Source organism: Schistocerca gregaria, chromosome 8 (genome assembly GCF_023897955.1).
Source record: "Schistocerca gregaria isolate iqSchGreg1 chromosome 8, iqSchGreg1.2, whole genome shotgun sequence".
NCBI classification, from domain to species: Eukaryota; Metazoa; Arthropoda; class Insecta; order Orthoptera; family Acrididae; genus Schistocerca; species Schistocerca gregaria.
In genome coordinates, this window is record NC_064927.1 from 80747220 (window position 1) to 80768228 (window position 21009).

Sequence of the window (21009 nt, forward strand, 5' to 3'; positions counted from 1 at the left end):
CTGTAAGAGCCCTAATCTATCTTTGTGGTCTTTTCGCGAAATATAAGTTGGGGGCAGTAAAACTTTACTGCAGTCAGCCTCAAATGCTGGTTCTCTAAATTTCCTCAGTAGCGATTCACGAAAAGAGCGCCTCCTTTCCTCCAGAGACTTCCACCCGAGTTGCTGAAGCATTTCCGTAACACTCGCATGATGACCAAACCTACCAGTAACAAATCTAGCAGCCCGGCTCTGAATTGCTTCTATGTCCTCCTTCAATCCGACCTGCTAGGGATCCCAAACGCTCGAGCAGTACTCAACAATAGGTCGTATTAGTGTTTTATAAGCGGTCTCCTTTGCTGATGAACCACATCTTCCCAAAATTCTACCAATGAACCGAAGACTAATATCCGCCTGCCATTACATGGTTGTCTCACTTCATATCGCTCTGCAATATTACGCCCAAATATTTAATCGACGTGACTGTGTCAAGCACTACACTACTAACGGAGTATTCAAACATTACGGGATTCTTTTTCCTATTCATCTGCATTAATTTACATTCATCTATATTTAGAGGTAGCCTTCATTCTTTACAACAATCACAAATCCTGTCATCGTGTATCCTCCTAGAGTCACTCAACGACGACCCCTTCCTGTACACACCGAGCGAGGTGGCGCAGTGGTTAGCACACTGGACTCGCATTCGGCCATCCTGATTTAGGTTTTCCGTGATTTCCCTAAATCGCTTCAGGCAAATGCCGGGATGGTTCCTTTGAAAGGGCACGGCCGATTTCCTTCCCCATCCTGCCCTCACCCGTGCTTGCGCTCCATCTCTAATGACCTCGTTGTCGACGGGACGTTAAACACTAATCTACTCATCCTCCTCCTCCTCCTCTTCCCGTACACCACAGCAAAATCAGCAAACAGCCGCACATTGCTATCCACCCTATCCAAAAGATCATTTATGTAGATAGAAAACAACAGCGGACCTACCACACTTCCCTGGGGCACTCCAGATGATACCCTCACCTCCGATGAACACTCACCATCGAGGACAACTACTGGGTTCTATTACTTAAGAAGTCCATTACCCTTCAAACGTTCGAAACTGGGGAGAGAGATCCAGCGAACTTGCTGACCAATGTCGGGTCTGGCAAGAACGAAGATAAACCGTGTTCGGGTGGACGTTCTGAAATTTAAGCCCAGGATGGCTTACCATGAAGGGCATTGTTGCGGGGCGGACTATATCGTCGAAATACCACTGTCTTCTGGGTTCCGAGGATGACAAACAAAGGGGAAATGTCATAACAGACTATCACTCCTGGTTGTCGAGCCATATGGCGGGTGACATTTAGGATAGTATCCCACCGCTGTCCGGGGCGTCTCCGGCCTCGAATGTCATTAGGTGCAGTAGAATTGTCTTCGGTGACGAGTCCCGCCTCGACCTGAGCCCTGATGACCATCGAAGACGTGTCTTAAGACGCCCCGTACAGCGGTGGGATACCAAACTCACTCGCAACCAGAAGTAATGGTCTGTTGCGACTTTTCTTTGCGTAGCAGCACCCTTACAGCGTATCTGTTCGTCGACGCCACGTTTTGTTGTATTCCATGGCAAGCCATCCTGGGCTAACATTTCAGCAAAATAATGCCCGCTCGCACACGGCGAGACTTTCTACTGCTTGTCTTCGTAGTTGCCAAATCCAGTCTTGGTCAGCAAGGTCGGTAGTTTCCCGAACCAGTTCGGGATTTTGACGGTCTAGCGCGCCTGCCTGACAGAATACGGCCCGATATTCCTCAGGAAGACACCCAACAACTGTGCCAGGCGATGTCAAGCCTAACAGCTGCTTACGTACGGGCGTCAGGTGTACTAACGCGTTATTCACTTACTGAGTTTGCGGTGCTCTCTCTCTTCAATAAATCATCCAATTTTTCTGAAACTGTAATCATTTGTTTTTCTGTACATGTACATCACATCCACCCATTTCTTTCCGTGCCATTCGGATAATTCATTTTTAACAAGATATAAAAATTATCAAATATCGCCTTCAACTACAAACGACGCAATCCAACATGGCGTCTTCCAAGTTTTGTTTGTGACGCGAAACCGGTCTTGCATCTGATTGGCCTCGTTCTTCTCGCAGAAGCAAAAATCTTTCGCCTCTGATTCTGCCTCTGACGCTGGGGAAGGCTCCGCAACGTGGGATTCCAAGTCACGTCCACATTCTCTTTCACGCCCAGTGTGAGGACGGCTTTAGGCAGATTGTCAATCAAGCGTGATGCAGCACGGGCAGTTGTGTCGAAGTGAAGAGGATATTTGGCAAGCGACCGGCACGAAGATTGGCAGCAAACGAGCCTTAGCATTAACTACCTACACTACAATGTATACGTGAAACGCGTAAATTTCGTCTACCAACGACTGGTTTCTGTGCGTTAGCCAGTGGAGTGTGTGGCACTTGTGTCCGATGAGCCACGCAGTGAATCTGGAGGATCGTGTGGGCAGGCAGACCTGCACGGGGCAGACACCTGCCTGCCACAACACGATACAGTGAGTCAACGCCGGCTGACGCAACCCCGGTGGAAACAACTGGCAGAGCGAGGAGTTTATCCGGTTTCTGCCTGTAGTATGGGTACCTGTTCTCTTTCTTAGGGGGGGCTGTGGTAAATACTGGAAGTAGTACAGTTTTGCAGTCTTTAGCGGGGATTGTTCAATATCTTTTTTTCCGGCTTCATTTCACTTGTAAATGAAGTGCGAAGATCGATTTTCCTCTTGTAAAGTATGAATTACTGTAATGTGTCCTTCTTTAGGATAGTGTTGCTTATGTTGACGAGTGTGGAATCAAAGGAAAGGAATAATTACCATACGGCCACCGCACCTCACCGTACCTGTGACGTGGATGATTTAATCTCGTATCCCATCGCACTATTAAACGTCTGTGGAGCGGTACAAACTTTAACCAAATATGCTCGCGTACTACGTGCTGATATGAAGACCTGACGAAACGTTAGAACCTGGTTGGTTGGTTGGTTGTCTCGTTCACGGGATAGTCCAGCTGGTGTTGGTGACATCAGCCACAAATCTCATCTAATTGTGAAGTACGCATGAGTCATAAAATCGAGGCCTTGAGAGCAATACTAATGGCAGAGGCGCGAAATAATTACACGAGACGTAGCATAAAAACTATTCAAATGTTCTTTTATTATAGGCAAGTAACAAACATAAGGTGTCTTTACAGCAGTGCCCGTCAAACTTTTTTGTTCAATAACCATTACTGACATTTTGGGGCGACACCTCTAGCTGCACGTGTAGCGTTCGTCAAATGGAAGAAGGTGTAATTAGATGAATGACGAACACTAACTTCACTTAACGAAGGTTTATTCAGCGCTTGCACATACAGGAGAGTGGAGTGAACTGCCTCCGGCCAGAACACACACAGTCTATATACAGCTACAGGACATTCCAGTATAATGATTGACATTTGTGGACACTCCTAGAATGTACTCTAACAGAATATAGAAATTAAAATTGTATAGTCCAGGTGAGTTTTGAACTCACGGCCCTCCATGTAACAGTTTAGTATCATAACCACTGCACTACGGTGCTACTCAGCTTCTTCTGTGACATTGCTCCCTCCTTACGAGAACAGCCTCTCGGTGTTACATCCTCCTAGTCTGGTAACGAGTCATCGGTCCTGCATACTCCGACTCCCGATGACAGATTCTCGCCCTGGCAGTGGTCTTCTTTTGCCGCTGCGCTCTTTATCACCTTTCCTCTTGTTGCCTGTCGCTGGAGCTTCGAATTTACCTTGAGTTGCAGGATCCTTATAGGGCTTCATTCTAAGGATGTGGACCGTATCTCTGATCTCTCATCGTCTTGTGTCGGGGTAGAAATCTTTAGCTTCATAAGTATCGGACAACTATCTTACAACCTCATAAGGTCCAAAGTAGCGCCTGAAGAGCTTCTCAGAGAGACCAACCTTCCCAACAGGAGTGAAGATCCAGATGAGGTCACCAGACTGGTAGACAACAGGGCGGTGCCTCGCGTCATACCTTCGGCGATCATTTTCTTGAGCCTGCAGCGTGCGGAGTCGAGCTAACTGCCGAGCTTCCTCAGCTCTGGTTAACACCTGTCCGATGTAGTAGTCGCCACGTCATCAGGATGTAAAGGAAACACAGTGCCCATCGACATAGTCGCCTCACGCCCATGCACCAGGAAAAATGCCGTATATCCTGTAGTGTCTAGTTTGGCAGTCTTGTAGGCAAACTCACACAAGGGAACACCTCATCCCAGTTGCTGCTCAACATTGATAGCATGTCGGCCGAGGTCTTGTTAACAGTAAGCCTGGCAGTCTGTGGATGGTAGGCAGTCGTCATGTGATGAGTAATGCTGCACCAACGGTTTATCTCTGTCACGAGATTGGATTGAAAAACGTTCCCTCTAATAATAATTAACGACCTTTGAGCACCGTGTTTTAGTAAAATTTCTTCCATGATTAATTTGGCTACCTTAAATGCTTCTGCTGTTTGCACTGCTTTCGTAATGGCATAGCGTGTCAGATTATCAGTGCAAACAGTAATCCATCTTCTGCCACTAGCAGACGTTGGAAATCGTCCGAGGATGTCGATCCCAACACGCTGGAAAGGCCTTTCGGCTGGTGGAATTGGTGTGAGTCGGCCAATTGGTTTCTGAGGAACTGCCTTTCTCCTCTGGCATTCTTGGCAGTGCGACACATAGTGACAGGCACTCCTAAATAAAACTAGCCAGAAAAATCTCTTGCATATACTATCATATGTCTTGATAAATCCTAAATGTCCGGTCTCAGGTGTGTCATGGAATTTCTGTAGAACATCTAAGTGCATGTGTGTTTATGAATCACTGGTAGCCGCTTCTTTCCAAACGGATCAGAGTTTTTCTTGCAAAGTAATCCATTAACTACCTTAAATTGTCCTTTCACATCCTCTGTCCAATTTAAGGCAAGCATAATTTGAGATATCTTGGCGTCCTTCCTCTGTTCAGTTGGCGTCCTTCCTCTGCTCAGCACAGAGATCCTGGAGTGCAGTGAGACAGTCACTATCTTCATCAAAGTCTTGACGGTCTCACACAGGGTTTCTTGAGAGACAGTCGGTATCCTGGCGTTTTCTTTCACTTTTGTACACTATGGTAATGTCATACTCTTGAAGATTTAGTGCCCACCTGGCCAGTCATCCTGTTGGATCCTTAAGACTTGTCAACCAACAAAGTGAATGATGGTCTGTAACAACTGTGAATGGCATTCTATAGAGATACTGTCGAAATTTGCACATGGCCCAGATCACAGCAAGACATTCTCTTTCTGTACTTGAGTAGTTTCTCTCGGCTTTTGTAAGTGTCCTAGAAGCATAGGCCACAACTTTCTCTTTTCCATCCGAAATCTGCGCCAGAACAGCACCTATCCCATATCCACTGGGATCTGTGTGTAGTTCTGTAGGTGCTCTCTGACAATACAGACCAAGTACAGGGTCAGTCATCAGAGCTTTTCGATGCATATCGAAAGAATCTTGTTGAACACCACCCCAGATAAATTTAGCATCGGCTTTTAGCAACTCTTGGAGTGGTCTGGCTTTGATACAAAAGTCTTTGATAAAACGATGGTAATACGACCATAATCCGAGGAAGCTTCTCACATCTCTAATACTTTTAGGAATAGGAAATTTCGTTTTACATCTCACCTTTTCTGGGTCTGGCCGCACACCTTCGTTTGACACAAGGTGTCCAAGTACTTTGATTTCTTTTGCTCCAAAGACACACTTTCTTGTATTAAGTTTCAGTCCGCCTTTTTGGAGATACTTAAGAATGGCCCTCAGTCTTTTTATATATTCATTAAATGTCTCTGAGAACCCTATAATTTCATCTAAATAACTAAGACACATCGTCCTCTTCGGGTGCCTTATAAGATTATCCATCATCCATTCAAATGTTGCTGGCGCATTACACAAACCAAACGGCATTACCTTAAACTCGTACACGCCCTCAGGGGTGATAAATGCAGTTTTCTCACGATCAGCCTCATCTACTTCGATTTTCCAGTATCCCGAGTACATGTCCATGGGTGAATTATTCGACGTTCCGTTGCTGACACACGGTATGCTCTCTGGCTTATTGGTTGATGGTCTCCAGTGCTAATCTGGTCCTTCACCGTAGATTTGACTAATTAGCTCTTTACCTGTGGATTGAAGCATTCAGAGAATTCTTGAAGAATGGCAAGTAGCTTCTTCTGTTGTTCCTTAGTGAGATCTGGTGATAGTCGAGCTAGAAGATCTTGTGTCGTAGTGGTAGCACTAATTTCACCCACAGACTCGACATGGGATGTTTCTATGACGCTGAATTGTTTTTCAATTAACGGCTCAGTGGTTGCTACGCACATGCGTCTTGGAAGGATCTGTGGTTCTCAGTGACAGTTAACTATCCACAATTCACCAAATCCATTCTTGAATGAGATGACAGAGGCTGGGATGACCAAGTTATTCATCAGTCGTAGCTTCTCTTACATTCCACTACAAGATCCATGGGTGATGCACGGCATGACACGTGACAGTTACCTTCCTGGCGCTGACTGCAGGAATGATCACTTCATCCAGCACACAGTCTCCACACACTCAGATGCGCATCTTCCTGTCCACAGTATCTCATCTCGTCTAGCATAATCTTCGAGTGATCACAATCTATAATTGCCTGAGAAGCTTTCAAAGTGTCCCATATGAGAATGACGTCGATGACTATACTCTTGTACGGCAATGAATTCTACGGGCTGTGTTTGGCCACTTATACCCACACGAATGCTACATCTTTCTGTAGGTATTACATATTTCCCATTAACCACCTTCAGTAGAGAGAGGACATTGACGTAGTTTCCTATCATTTTTGACGTGATCGACGGCGGAGGACTTTTCTCTTCAGCGGCCTCACCTCCAAGGAAGGTCGCACCCTGCAGTTTTCCAGGTTGTGGCAGCTAGGTGATCGGCTGGAGCTTCTAAACAGTGATGGAGACCTCGATCGGCGTGTTGAGGAGCCAAGATCAAACACTTCGGTTGTCTACAGTCGCACCCAACATAGGAGGAGGAATCGTTTGTCCATGTTTTGCAGTCCACGTTTGCAGTCACTTGGTTCCGACATGCTTGGTTTGCATCTGCATTTCTGTTAAAGCATGAAGTTCTCGCATTGTTTGCATATTTTTGTCCACCCCATGTAAATATATGCTTGACGCCAAGGAACTTTCTTTGAACTATATGTAAGATCAGTCCCTCCCTCGAACAGTGAGGCTTGACCGAAACTGTACGTCCGTGAGTAAATAGACGTTTCCGTGATGATGATCTCAAACGTACAAGGGTGTGCTGAGAAGTAATGGCTCCGAATTTACGTGAAAATTTTTAAAGCTTTTTAAATAAAACAAGCTTTATGAACATTCTACAGCATTATCGTTCATGTCTACATATTTATTTCAGAAAATCGTCAAACAGGCGACGAATACATTTCTCCCAAGGAGAGGGTAGTTTGTAGATACCATCACTGCAGAATCTTTATTGATGGAGCCACAATCCGCCTCTGCTTGCACCGTGTCATCACTAACAAACTGACGTCCTCTAAGGTGTTCTTGAAGTTTTGGAAGCAGATGAAAATTAGATTGGGGTCAAGCCCGTACCGTCTGAAGGATGATCGATGACAGTAATTCGAACGCGTCGGACTGTTGCAGATATCGCAGCGTTCGTGCGTGGTCCGGCATTGTCATGCTGAAAACGAGGGTGCTCCATGCATGGACGAACTTTACTGCTGTTGGAAACTCAATTACAGCACGTTGTTTCTGACGCACCGACACAGTTGCGTACGCAAACTGCCATGTTACACGCTACAGTTCGGAGCCCTTTAGTGGCAAAGGGATGCAACTTGCGTCAGCGAAGCGGAAAATTCGACCGAGTAATATGCACGACACGTGACACCTCACCTCGGCCGATATTAACAACAGTACACAAAAATTCGGTGGCATACTTTTCAGCGCACCCTCGTATAATCTTTTTTGAAAAGAAGTACTCGCAGCGTGTACGGAGACTACGGCGACGCCGGCGTTTGCCTGCAGGGCCGAAGGGCGCAGGCCACGTGGTGCCCGGCGCGGCGTCTGGAGTGCCGCAACGGGCAGAAATGCGGCAAAGCCGGCGGAGGAACGGCGTCGAGGCCCGGGCATCGATCCCCGCCTGCGGCACCCGGCACTGCGCCCTACGGGCGTCGAGCGTACACTCACCTTAATGCCACCCCGCGGCGCTCTTCTGATCTACGCTCCGCAGTGCATGGCGGAGTGTACCTCGTTCTGTTCGGTCTGCGAGTCGAGCGAGGGACACAATGGTTCTCTACGCGTCTCCGTACGCGCCCACATATGAGTATAATTTTAATATATGGCGCGTGTTTACAGAAAAAAATAGATCTTCGATAAAGTAGCGTACGCTTGCTAGGTCAAAGAGATAAAAGGCAATCTCAAATCGCTGCTATCCTCGCTCGCCGTATGTATACAAAATTTCGCTTTGTTCTTTTGTATCAAGGCGTTGAAAGGTAACTACATGTCTTGTCGAAGAACAAACATAATATTTCACAATATTTACTGTAGTGATTACTGCCAAATTTGTAATGAAGGCGAGGATTGTTTCGGAAGAGGCTAATATGTTGTATCTAAAATGAAGTAACGGCAATATTTTACTATCAATTTCTTCCAGGAGGATTATATATATATATATATATATATATATATATATATATATATATATATATATATATATGTGTGTGTGTGTGTGAGAGAGAGAGAGAGAGAGAGAGAGAGAGAGAGAGAGAGAGAGAGAGAGAGAGAGAGAGAGAGAACTACCTTCTCGCTTCGTTATCTCGTTTCTAGGCAAAAAATCGTAATTATTATTGGTAACAACTGAGTTTCATAAAATTTCACGATATTCGACATTACATATCTAGGCTTTAATCCATAAACGGAGGCGACACAGTAGCCGCAGAATTTCTGTTACTCTTTCGTATGGGCTGCACCAAACTTAACGATGATTGCTCTCATGCATACTTGTCACGACTACTCTTGTAAATGGATACTGTACCGTTCTTCAACTTTATTAGAGGTACCATATTTCATTTATCCATATTTAAAGACATTTGCCCTTCATTGGACGAAGTGGAAATTTTTGTTAGAGTTTCTGGATATCCTTAAGATCGTTTAACGAGGATACTTCCATGTAAACAACAGCGTTGTCAACAAATAGTCTCGCATATGTACAGTGACAATTTTAGAAACAGTACAGGGTGTTTATATAAATGAATATCGGGGTTTTAACGCCTTATAATATTTATTACATTAAACTTACAGTTATAAATGATATGTGAAATGAAAGAGCAACTGAAACAGTTTTACCAAGAACCTTATAAATGTTCAATGTGAGCACCATTTGTCACACTGCACACATCAAGTCTATAGCCGAGCGCTGGATAGGCCGGAAGGGGTCCAATGACAAGGCCTGTTCTGCATGGCCCCCACGTTCACACGACCTAACGCTATGCGATTTTTTCCTTTGGGGCTTCATCAAGGATCGTGTGTACGTGCCTCCGCTACCAGCAGACCTCCCTGAATTAAGAAACCGGATTGAAGCAGCTGTTACTATAGTCACTGAAGACACACTTATCAACGTTTGGGAAGAACTCGGCTATAGACTTGATGTGTGCCGTGTGACAAATGGCGCTCACACTGAACATGTATAAGGTATTTGGTACAACTGTTTGAGTTGCTCTTTCATTTCACATATCATTTATAATTGTAAGTTTAATGTAATAAATATTATAATGCGTTATAACGCCGATATTCATTAATGAACACCCTGTACTACGCTTCCTTGGGGCGCACCTGACCTCCCTTTCGCTTCTGCTCAACATTCACCGTTGAACATAAACTAGTAGATTCTATTACTCTAATATTCGATCTGCCACTCAAATATTTCCGAAGGTATTCTCTGTGATCGTCTTTCATGGCAGTTAACGATATGGTACAACGTCGAATAGGGTTGTTAGGACGCAAAAACTGACCGGGAGAGACGAGGAAACCGTACAAGCCCGAGTAGGGCTCGCACTCTGAGGGTTCCGAACAAATTTAATTTTGTGTATGGATGGTGGTGGTGATAATAAAAATTTCGCGAGATTCAATGACCTATTGCAACTGTTTCTAGTGGAGGCCTCTTCGGCGACTTGCGTGACGCTAACCAACGGGAATCTGAACCACATGTTTCTGGAAATTCGTCACGTTGTTGAGAAGTGAGGGCTAGGTTTAAACGAAGACTGAAATTTCCGTGGTCCGCCCGTGAATCGATCCGGCGACCTCTCTGTTTTCAGGCATCCGCCTTACCACTTCAGCATCGGGCTCAACATGTATGCATATACTTCACATATAGGTTTTAACGAGTCAAGTTTGCCTGTATCAAAATGTGTGACATATATGGCCGTATCTTTTGATTGCATAGCCTTAGAAGGCAACATTTTTTACACCGCCAACCGACCGTATGCCTCAGTTGGCGACGTAAATTTAAACCTGATACCTCTGCCTCTTCCTGAGAAAAAGGGACCTGAACAGTACGACAGACAGGGAGAGGCAACGAAGTGATTCTACAAGGGTCCCATTTTTACCGATCCAGGTACGGAACCATAAAAACGAAAGACGGTCGAAGAGCTGTAAAGGTACGTGAAGTCTGCTGTCCTTAGTGTTCCTCTCATCGGTCTGCGAGAAGGAACCTTTTGTTCGCCACGCTTCTGTAAACGAATACTGTTGCCACAGTGCTATTTTTAAGATTCATTATAAATAAAGAGACGACTGCTACTGTCGCTGACATTGTGCTCGGTTCACACACAGGACACCTACACGACTCTCTCATCTTCAGTTGAGGAGTTGTTGCTACTAATTTGGTACGCCGTTATACGATCTGAAAGGTCCGCGAGAGGTCTTTGTACAAATGTGTTATCAAGACGAAGGCTCCTGGTTTTTGCCGACTTCTACCGTTTAAGGACTGGAGCAAGAGCGAACCAGAGTACTTCTGTTTGAAATAATAGGAAGTGAAATAGTAACCAGATCTCACATATCTGCATCTTTAGTTTCCTGTCAGGAAAGCTCTGAAAATGAAAGTTCTTGGAAATTTTATAACTGTTTTTGATCCCAAATGTTGTAGAGATATTGATACATAGAGCTAGTGACGAAATAGCTACTTTCAAGGTGCAGGTGAAAGAATTGAAAGAGAGAGTCCCATTTGGATATTCTGAAGGTTATTTCAAAGATAGCGAAGGAGCTTTGGAGATATTTATGACAATGCCAGTGACTGCGGTATTTTTTCAAATGTCTGCAACTCTCAGAAATAGTGCAAAGATGAGCATACATGCACAGGATAGTACAGTGTGGTGATCCGCATGAAACCTAGTGTTCACACTGAAACAACATATACAGGGTGTCCGACGACAAATAGTCAATATTCAGAAACATTACAGGAACACTTATCCGAAGCAAGAAAGGCGAGTTAACGTCAGCTCTAAAATGCATACCTTAAGAGCACTTCTTCAGAACTGCGAAACAAATATCTTCTTCTGCAAGCTCTCTACTTTCCACATTTTGAGAGTAGGTAGTGCATATCCAATCAAGAAAAACTTGTCTAGTAAACACGGGCTCCAAATTTTGTACCTTACTCGATGTATGAGACAAGCGAAATTCCCTTAGACTTCAAGAAGAATATAATAATTCCAATCCCAAAGAAAGCAGGCGTTAACAGATGTGAAAATTACCGAACTATCAGTTTAATAAGTCACAGCTGCAAAATACTAACGCGAATTCTTTACAGACGAATGGAAAAACTGGTAGAAGCCGACCTCGGGGAAGATCAGTTTGGATTCCGTAGAAATGTTGGAACACGTGAGGCAATACTGACCCTACGACTTATCTTAGAAGAAAGATTAAAGAAAGGCAAACCTACGTTTCTAGCATTTGTAGACTTAGAGAAAGCTTTTGACAATGTTGCCTGGAATACTCTCATTCCAATTCTGAAGGTGGTAGGGGTAAAATACAGGGAGTGTGTTTATCATCACGGTAACATAAGAACCGTTATTGATTCACGCACATCACTCTGGACAATACAGTATACGTATATCGGTAAACTGTCTGCCACTATTTCCGCAATCGAAAGACAATTCTGAAAAGTGGAAACACAATGATTTCAAATTCCTTGTACAAGGTACTTGACACCAAGTTTTGTTTCTAAAGAAATTAGATTTATCGAGGTTTGAATTAGCAGCAGTCGATTGTGTTGACAACTACTCTAAATCGCTCAGTTTTCCTTGCGACAACAGGCACGCAAGATTTGGAATCTACAGCTGCATCACTAATGGCTTACATTTCACAGGAACAACGCTGCTAGTTCCCAACAGGGACCTAGTTGATGGAGACTTACAGGCTCATGGAACTAAGTTCAATGTTTAAACTAATCCAGCAGCTGCCTGATATTTTTATGTAATCGCTGTGTTTTATGTTGTTACAAGAAACGGTAAGTAGCTGGGAAAATTTTCTCTTGAGGCCGGCCGGTGTGGCCGAGCGGTTCTAGGCGCTTTAGTCTGGAACCGCGCGACCGCTACGGTCGCAGGTTCGAATCCTGCCTCTGCCATGGATGTGTGTGATGTCCTTAGGTTAGTTAGGTTTAAGTAGTTCTAAGCTCTAGGCGAATGATGACCTCAGATGTGGTCCCATAGAGCTCAGCGCCATTTTAACCATTTTTCCCCCCCTCTTGAGTCTGATTTGTTTGAAATTAATTGTAGTCACCTCGAAAAGTATATTATAAAGCGCTTTACAATAATGAATAGCAACTTCACTTGGATTACTTTAGAGAGCAAAACGTTACTTGGGCAGGGTACGCAGTAAAAGCAGTGCAGCCACTAATTGCCGTCAAGCTCGGCAGTCTGTTGCCATACTCAAACCTGGCGTGTTGCACAAGTGACCGAGAGCTCTGCTGCGCTGGTTCCGGCCCCCTGTCGAACCAAAGCTCTTAAGCGACTGCTATTTACAATGAAGACACGCTGATTACTCAGTATTTCGCTGTACGCAACAGATATCACATCACGACTGCCGACACCAGGAGAAAGTTCCCAGAAACCTGGCAGAGATAAAAATATCACCGAGTGATTGGCAACACTACAGCACACGGCCGCGAACAGCGCACCCAAAATAAACGCGCAGTCCATTTACTGAGCACATGCACGCCTGTGAATGCTAAACACCACATGCTTAAACTCGTGTCGTACCAAGCAGTGTGTAGGCGGTTCTGACCCTTACAGCGCCATCTTTTTTCATCACTTCAAATTACGTAGGACGCACTCATGGTCGTTTTTTGTTTCGACCAGACAGGGAAAACTTGCTCAGACCTGGCGTCTAACACTTAATCGTGACCTCGACAACACTCCGCATCTTATACGACGAGGTAGAGTAAACATCACATTATCGACTTCTGCTTAAATCATTTCTAAACGCATTCACGATAGAGCTCAGAATGCACGGGGACAAACTCAATTAGTTGCTTGTTCCATCAATCATACCCACGATAAATGTTACGATGAACGTGTTAATGTTACATACATTAAAAAATACATAATATTTATATCGATACATGCTGACAATTTGCGGCTTGTTCCGTAAAAATGACAAACTACCTGTATTTCCCCCAAGTACTCCTTTATGTTACAGAAACTTTAAAGGAGAAACTAATCTACATTTGAAAATACTTCTGCTATCTGTCAGATATTTTATTTCCCTGCGTAAATTGTCACACACTTTTGTAGCGGCCTATTTCACCGCCTTCTGGGCCAAAATTAGATGCATTAAATGGTAACACAAATCACATTTCCATCTCTCGTGATATTTATGAATATCTCCGTTACGCTTGACTCAGATGAGTTACTGATAAATTTCATATGTGAATAAATGTACTGTTAGGTTGTATTTAATATTTGTAGCTCCTTAGTAGGTCTACGGTATGGTTTAGTTTTCGTGAATATGCACACCTACGAAATTTTGATTTCCTGCGTTGTTTCTGGTGTACCACGATAATAGGCGATCTGATACTCTTGACAGTACAAACCTGGACGAGGTGGTGTTTTTCCAAAGTTTAAAGACTGTGCATTAGTGCAAAACCAGTCTGTAACTTCCACACCAACATCATTTACTATTTTCTCTATTGATTATTTACTTGGCTTTACAACGATGTGCCTTATAACTAAAATAAAAGAGCAGATCATTAACAAAGCACGAACTCTAGTGGGCCAATGATCCAACCCAGCGGTACTCACGTTACAATTTCTCTGCACTTTTTCTTGAATGATTTACAAACAAATTACCAAATTTGATAATCTGTATCAACACACATTATTGTTAAAATCCAGTTCAGTCAACCCACAGACTACCGCGATGGACCTAAATGTCATCCTGATTTATATATGCGTAAAACTAATAGACGTAATTTTTTTGTATTATGTTTAACTGCACACCGTACAGAGGGACCTTAAAAGATGGCGTATTTTACATATACATAAAGCTTAAAAATCATCCAAGTATGGCGTGACTAACACTCAAAACTAAGTCTGCAGCGCACAATTTGAAAGAGCATATGGAAGACATTCCCTTCGACTCGTCTTTGCATCAAGTGGCGTTTACCAGTGCTCTCTAGCTTCCACCTAAAACCCTTTCGCGGCGGTTCTAAAACGAAAACCGGTCTCTGTGTGACCCAGTTCAGTCTTCATCGACTGTAAACGAAACCACGCCGTCAGCATAGCTGCCATAAGAACTCAAATCAGCGCATCTGTACCGAAACTGTTGACAGCAATGTTATGATAAACTATGTTATTTGACAGACCTCTTCAGACTGCACGACCTAAAGAGCTGTCACTTCCCTGGCACATCACTAGCTAGCAATCTGAATGTCCTGTGTATCGTGACTGCGACCTTTTCGCTATGATAGGAAACGAATCAGTTTTACAGTTATAATACAACATCTCAGCGAGAAGTATGGCAAGTTTGACCACTCACATGATTTATTACCTTGTGGTTTTTATTTAAACACACGCACGCACGGGGAGAGAGCGTTAGAGAGACAGACTATACTACTGCATGTTCAGAAATTCTTTTATGCAGTAGAAGGAGCAGCCAGGCAGATATGACTATAGTTTGTATTACGTTACTAAGCATTAAATCCTTTATATCGAAACTTTTCTGGTCGAAAGCGTTTCGGCGCCACTCTTTGACTTCCTAGAGCATTCACTAATGTTCCTGTTTCGAAACTGTGACTAAGTCTTGACAGGGAACTCCATAAGAGTGTAAATGTACTGTGCGGTTGCTTGCTCTCAAGCATCCGCAACATGCCATTACACAGCACGCATTACACGCTTTTGTACAACTCATCATTGAGTTTCTGCAGTGTATGAGGCCATAAGCTAGCCCTGCAATGGCCACTCACGCGTTACTAAGTTAAACCTTACCCTTAACAAGCTGTAATGAGGGAACGACAAAAACAAGCGAGGACATTTGAGCCTGTCCTGTTAACGCCACTACTCCACACACCGTCCTTATCCCTCCCTATACACTGTTCGTGTTCGTTCGTTCGTTCGTTCGTTCGCTCTCTCTCTCTCTCTCTCTCTCTCTCTCTCTCTCTCTCTCTCTCTCTAAAGACCGCTTTTATGCAGTTTATCCCTATTTTTAATTAATGAATTTGTGAAATACAGAGAAGAAAAGAATTGATATCTTCGAGCTATTCGACAAGATTTATTTACATCACTATGAAAAACTAATTGAAAAGAAACAGTTGAAGTTCATGTCTATGCAATACTCATTAATTGAATTTAAAAACAACATATCGGAACTGTACACAAACATTTCTTAGGCAAATGCAAAATAACAAAAAATCTAACAACCCTAGTCGATTTATTTCTGTTTAATCCAAATCTATATTTTCCCGAACAATGAACCTTAAAATGAAACTTTAAAATCATTTTACTAGCTATTATGTAATTCATTAATTACAAATTGTACAGTAAAATTTTACCCAACTAAACAATAAATCTTAAATGCTGCGTTATAGCCATTAAATTGGGACATTGCTCTAAAATACTATTTTAAGCGATGTATGTTGTGGTGCAAGCCACATCTGTGTACAACTACCACGACCTACACCCATTTGAACCCGCTTGGCTTGGTGTATTTTCAAGTGCTCTTTCTAGTCCTTTCCCCTCAGATAAAAACTGCAAAAACTTAAACTTACTTTTTTTCCTCGCTAAATTTCCCTTCCTATTCCAAATTTCTCTTATTTCCTTTGCTGCTGAATCTAAAGATTGAATAACACCGGTAACAGGCCACAAACTTTTCTCACTGTTGCTTCCCTTGCATACCCTGCGTATCTTTATAACTCCGATCTGATTCCTGCACAAGATGTACGTACTGTATTTTATCCTTGCTACCTTCAGAACCTCAGGAGTGCAGTCCAGTCAATATTTTGCGTTTTAGTTATGACAAAATTGACACAGATTACGCCCGGGATTCTTCACATCATCAACACAGCCCTGTCTGTCCTTTACTCTCCCCGTTCGCAAATGAAGCACGTGCCGTGTCAACACGACGCCCCCAACGCGAATTTCGTTCTCGTAACTTGAGCTGCCGAGTCTCAGAAACGCGCACGCCGGGAGCTTGTCATTGTTCGCGGCGCGTTTCGAATGTGCAAGGACGGTGACGCAAAGCGAGGCGTCTTCACGAAAGGTAAGGTCGAGTTCTGCGAGAGCCGTGCGTGGTCCGGGCGACTGACAAACATGGTAACAGCACGTTACACAGCATGTCACGCCGATCTCTAACTCAACGCCTCCCACGAGTGTCGCAGCAAGACGAAAAACAAATTTGTAAAGCTCGAAGAAGCCACCGCACCGGAGTATGCCTTCAGAGAGGAACTTATTTTGTGTGGGTCTTTTTTTTCTGACCGCTCCAAGCGCGCCCCCTGTATTCGGTCGTCGAGGCATAGCAGACGCCGCGCCCGTAGAGACGTTTATTGAACAACGCTGCCTGGCTCCCGATCAAGTATTCCGCGTGCCGACGTAACTAGTCCATCTCATACTTACACACTACTTTATTGCTCGCCGGATTAAAAGGTGCTGACCGACATTTTAGTTCAGAATCAACGAAGTTAAAAATAGAGAATCACGCTTCTGGCACACACAGCTCCTTAACGTCTGTTGGTCTAGATTTCCGTGTACAACAATTATTTCCGCCATTCAACTTTAAAAGTTACTCACTTAGAGAGACAGTTATAAAACATGTCATTCAAGAATTTTAAGAACACGTTAAACGTTAATCACAGTAAGCTTTATGCGCCTGGTCTACACAACTTCAGATATTACTAACAGGTACTTATTACCATTTCGTCCAATTTTTCGAAACCATCAACAGTGTGTCAAAAGTCTAGCTTCCGGTACCTATTGTTGTATCATCCTGTGCCTGAATTTCTTACGTAGGAACAATCATTACTGGACTATTCATGGCATATACAAGGCCTATGGAAGACTTCATGTGTCATGATCGCTGTTTTCCTTTAAACTTTAATTCCGTATGAAATAAAATCAAAACAGGAAGCTTCAAGATGTTAATTTACACATCCAATAGCTTTGATACTAATATAGACTATTTCGGAAGACAAAGTCTAAGAAAACAACACTTTCATGAGTGAACAGGAAGAATTGTTAAAAATAGTATTTTCGTGTAACCACGCCCACAAGATTACGGCCAGCTGACGCTCAATAATCTTCGGCTACCTCTGTGTCTGCATCGTCTGTGTGGTGCATACGGCTAACGTAAGCTACATTGCGACACCGCCTTAGTTTCCGTGCTTGCACAAATAAGACACTTAAAAACTAGAAAGAGGAAGGGTACTGAACTGAAATTTTACTTTTAGTTGCCGTTGAATGTCCGCAGTGTTAGCATACAGTAAAAATCACCACTAAAAACTAGTGTCGTCTGCTAGACCTTTCCGTGATGCTACTGCACATTGCACGCAATTTTTTATGTAACACGCTTACCTATCAAAGTAAAATGTCCAACGGTGTATTAGTGGTTGAATATAGTCATTGTACCTCCCAATACGAGTCCCCAAAATCAGTGCAACAGCAAGAATTGAAGCAAAAACTTACCATATACAGCGAAATGGGTCGATAAGGCTGCCATTTTGAGAGCCGACTGCAAAGACCACGGCATCTCGGAACTTATCGCATTGTCAGCAGAGTCGATACGCGGACGACAGGAGCAACCTTCATGGCTATCAAGCAAAACAAAATCTCCTTAACTGCAATTCATTTCCGAATAAGTTTATAATTAATTAATTCACTGCACAGCACCTCGTATCGCAGGCTGCACTCACTACTGCAAGCACGACATTTTCTGACACCAGAGCGCACTGTAGGACGGGCTACGAATTCGCCATCTGGCGGCCCGAGCCGCAACTTCGTGGAGTTAGGAATTGCTCGCAGCGACGCTGCTGGCAACGAAGCCAGCTGTTTTTGCTAGTGCTTTGTTCAGAGTTTTGTCACTAGGGGGAGATGTGTACACCTTAGCGTGGAACGATAGCGGCTTGTTCGGAGTTAAACCGGCAAATTCCTCAGCTGCAGAATTAAATGTGGACAGTTTGTCCCTGTTTTATTTTGTTGTAGGGCTTAATTGTAAGGAATTCTGTGGTCGCAATCAGATGCAGTATTCAGCTGTAATAAATTAGTGCGTGCACACGATAACCAACAATAATGATTTTCAGAGAAACATGTCGTGATAATCCTCTAGAAAAAAAGAAACGTTAAACTGCACACAATATCTACAGAGTACTTATGTTTTGATTTAGGAGCATTAAAAGCAGTTTGGGTTATATGTGTAGCTCCAACGTACAGGGGTCAATTAATTTTCGTTGCTATTAGGTATACACATTGCACAGCGTGTAGACATTTTTCAGTATTAAGCTAAATAAGACGACTACGGTACTTAAAAACTTAAAAAAATGAAGTGACAGAACGCAATTTCTGTACGTCTCATGCTCTTGAACCGTACAAGACTACGGCTATCTACGATATTTGGACGTTCAACCTTTTCCAAAAATCAAGTTTTTGATTGGAAACACATTCCATATAGGGCCATATAAATTAGACTGTAGGTTTATATTTAGTAATCATACTGCGCTTGGATACTTCGGCGAGCTTCGAGGCCAATCTGCTACAGCTTCAAACACGTGGTAATCATACGAAATATGTACCATCCACTTGGTCACAGTGCGTCTTGCGGTCAGCAGTTTGAAAATGATTCAAGTACGTTATTCTGTGAACTACCCTAAAGTGCATGGCGGAGTGCAGTTTCTCGACTAGTACGTATCGAGAGTCTTATTCTAATTCGCGCAGGGCACGTAATTCGTTACATATATAGGAGCTATTGTCACTCATATTTTATTTTCTCATTCCCATCAGATATGGCTAAAAATACTTCTAAATTTCGTTCTGTAAACGATCGGGTTGTTTCTAATTTTCTGGGTAGGTTTCCGCGAGACTGACTGACTTGCTAGCCAATGCACAACAAATTCTCTTTATGGAATAAATTTCATTTACTACACGTCTATGGTCAAACATTTTTTGAAATAATACTACCGGTTTCAGTCTATAATGACCACCTTCAGATCTGTTTTATAAAATAACATGTTCTAATATACAGGAGCCATAGTGGTATTGTCAAATGGTAAAAACAAAATCAGCTCTGTAGAGCTCTAAGGCCTTATTAATGAAACATTATTTGGGTTTCACACTTCAGTAGAGGTCCATTGAATACAGCTAAGTGTTTTATAGGCAGTCCCATTAGCAGACGAATAGCCTGTCCTACACAGTTCTCTGGGGTTGCTTGCTTGCTACGATCGCAAGCGCTTTATCAAACATTTTTAAATGTGCTCTTTGTAAAATAGCGTTAAATTCGCTTTTATTGTTACATCTACATCTGCATGGTGGAAACTCGTTTATCTGACCCGCATTAATCCATATGTTCGGTTCATCGGGATTCTTTTATTTATTTTTCAGTGCAGTAACGATACAGTATCTGATACTCCAGAAGTACTGTAATAGCGGCAACAATCTACGATGAGTATAATTAAATTCGCCAACCTTTACACACATATCCTGGCAAGGCGTCGCCTAACAAGTCAACATAGAGATGCGCAGCACAGTATTGGGATTAAAGAGAAAGAAGTTTGTAGTATCCATGGACAAAAGGTCGGATAAAGGAGAATCGTCGAGGAAAAATCACTGCTGAATTTGGTGTTGAAGCATTTCCAAATATTGTAGGACGTAGCTGTTACAGACGTGAATGACTGGCTGCGAAATGTCAATGATTTCTGATGACGAAGTTACAGCCATTTGTTTGTTTGCAGACAGTGACGATAATGATGATGGATTAGATGACGAAACCGGCGCTCGGTCTGTGGATATTTCGACACACAGTGTTCCTGTTGCGAAACGCCTGCTTAGTCATGTTGCACCTATACGATATACGAATCTGTCTCAAAAGAAATATAATGATTATTTTAGTGTAGCAAACTTCCGTTATTTTAGTGTAGCAAACTTCCGTTATTTTCAATATTTGCCTAACGTTTATGTATTAGTAATGTATAATTCGTGTATTTACTTGAGAATAAATATAAGGTGTTTGTTTACAATATTTAATCCATAGCACTATATTTTTCTGACTTCCTATTTTGCTGGTTTTCGATTCTCCGTATGACTTAACGGTCTCACCTAGCCCGGATAAACGAGGTTCGACTGTACTTCTCAAGTCATCGTACAGTGTGTGATTTTGCTTGGAATGACAACAAACAAGATTCAAGGTCAGAAAGAGGGGAAGGACAGGGTGGACAGAGAGAGAGAGAGAGAGAGGAAGGCGGGCGGGGGGAGAAGGA

At 43.1% G+C, this 21009-nt stretch overlaps 1 protein-coding gene across 5 annotated transcripts in view; it reads right to left on the minus strand.

The window, feature by feature from the left end:
* The window catches only part of LOC126284389 (tau-tubulin kinase homolog Asator-like), a 556186-nt gene that overhangs the window by 225500 nt on the left and 309677 nt on the right, over positions 1 to 21009 (minus strand). For 2 of the 5 annotated variants that reach the window (XM_049983282.1, XM_049983278.1), the window contains exon 1: positions 18227 to 18424. The exons of 2 other annotated variants lie outside the window; for them this stretch is intronic. The gene's annotated coding sequence lies outside the window, so the exon portion shown is untranslated. One more of the 5 variants, XM_049983279.1, reaches the window with a different exon arrangement.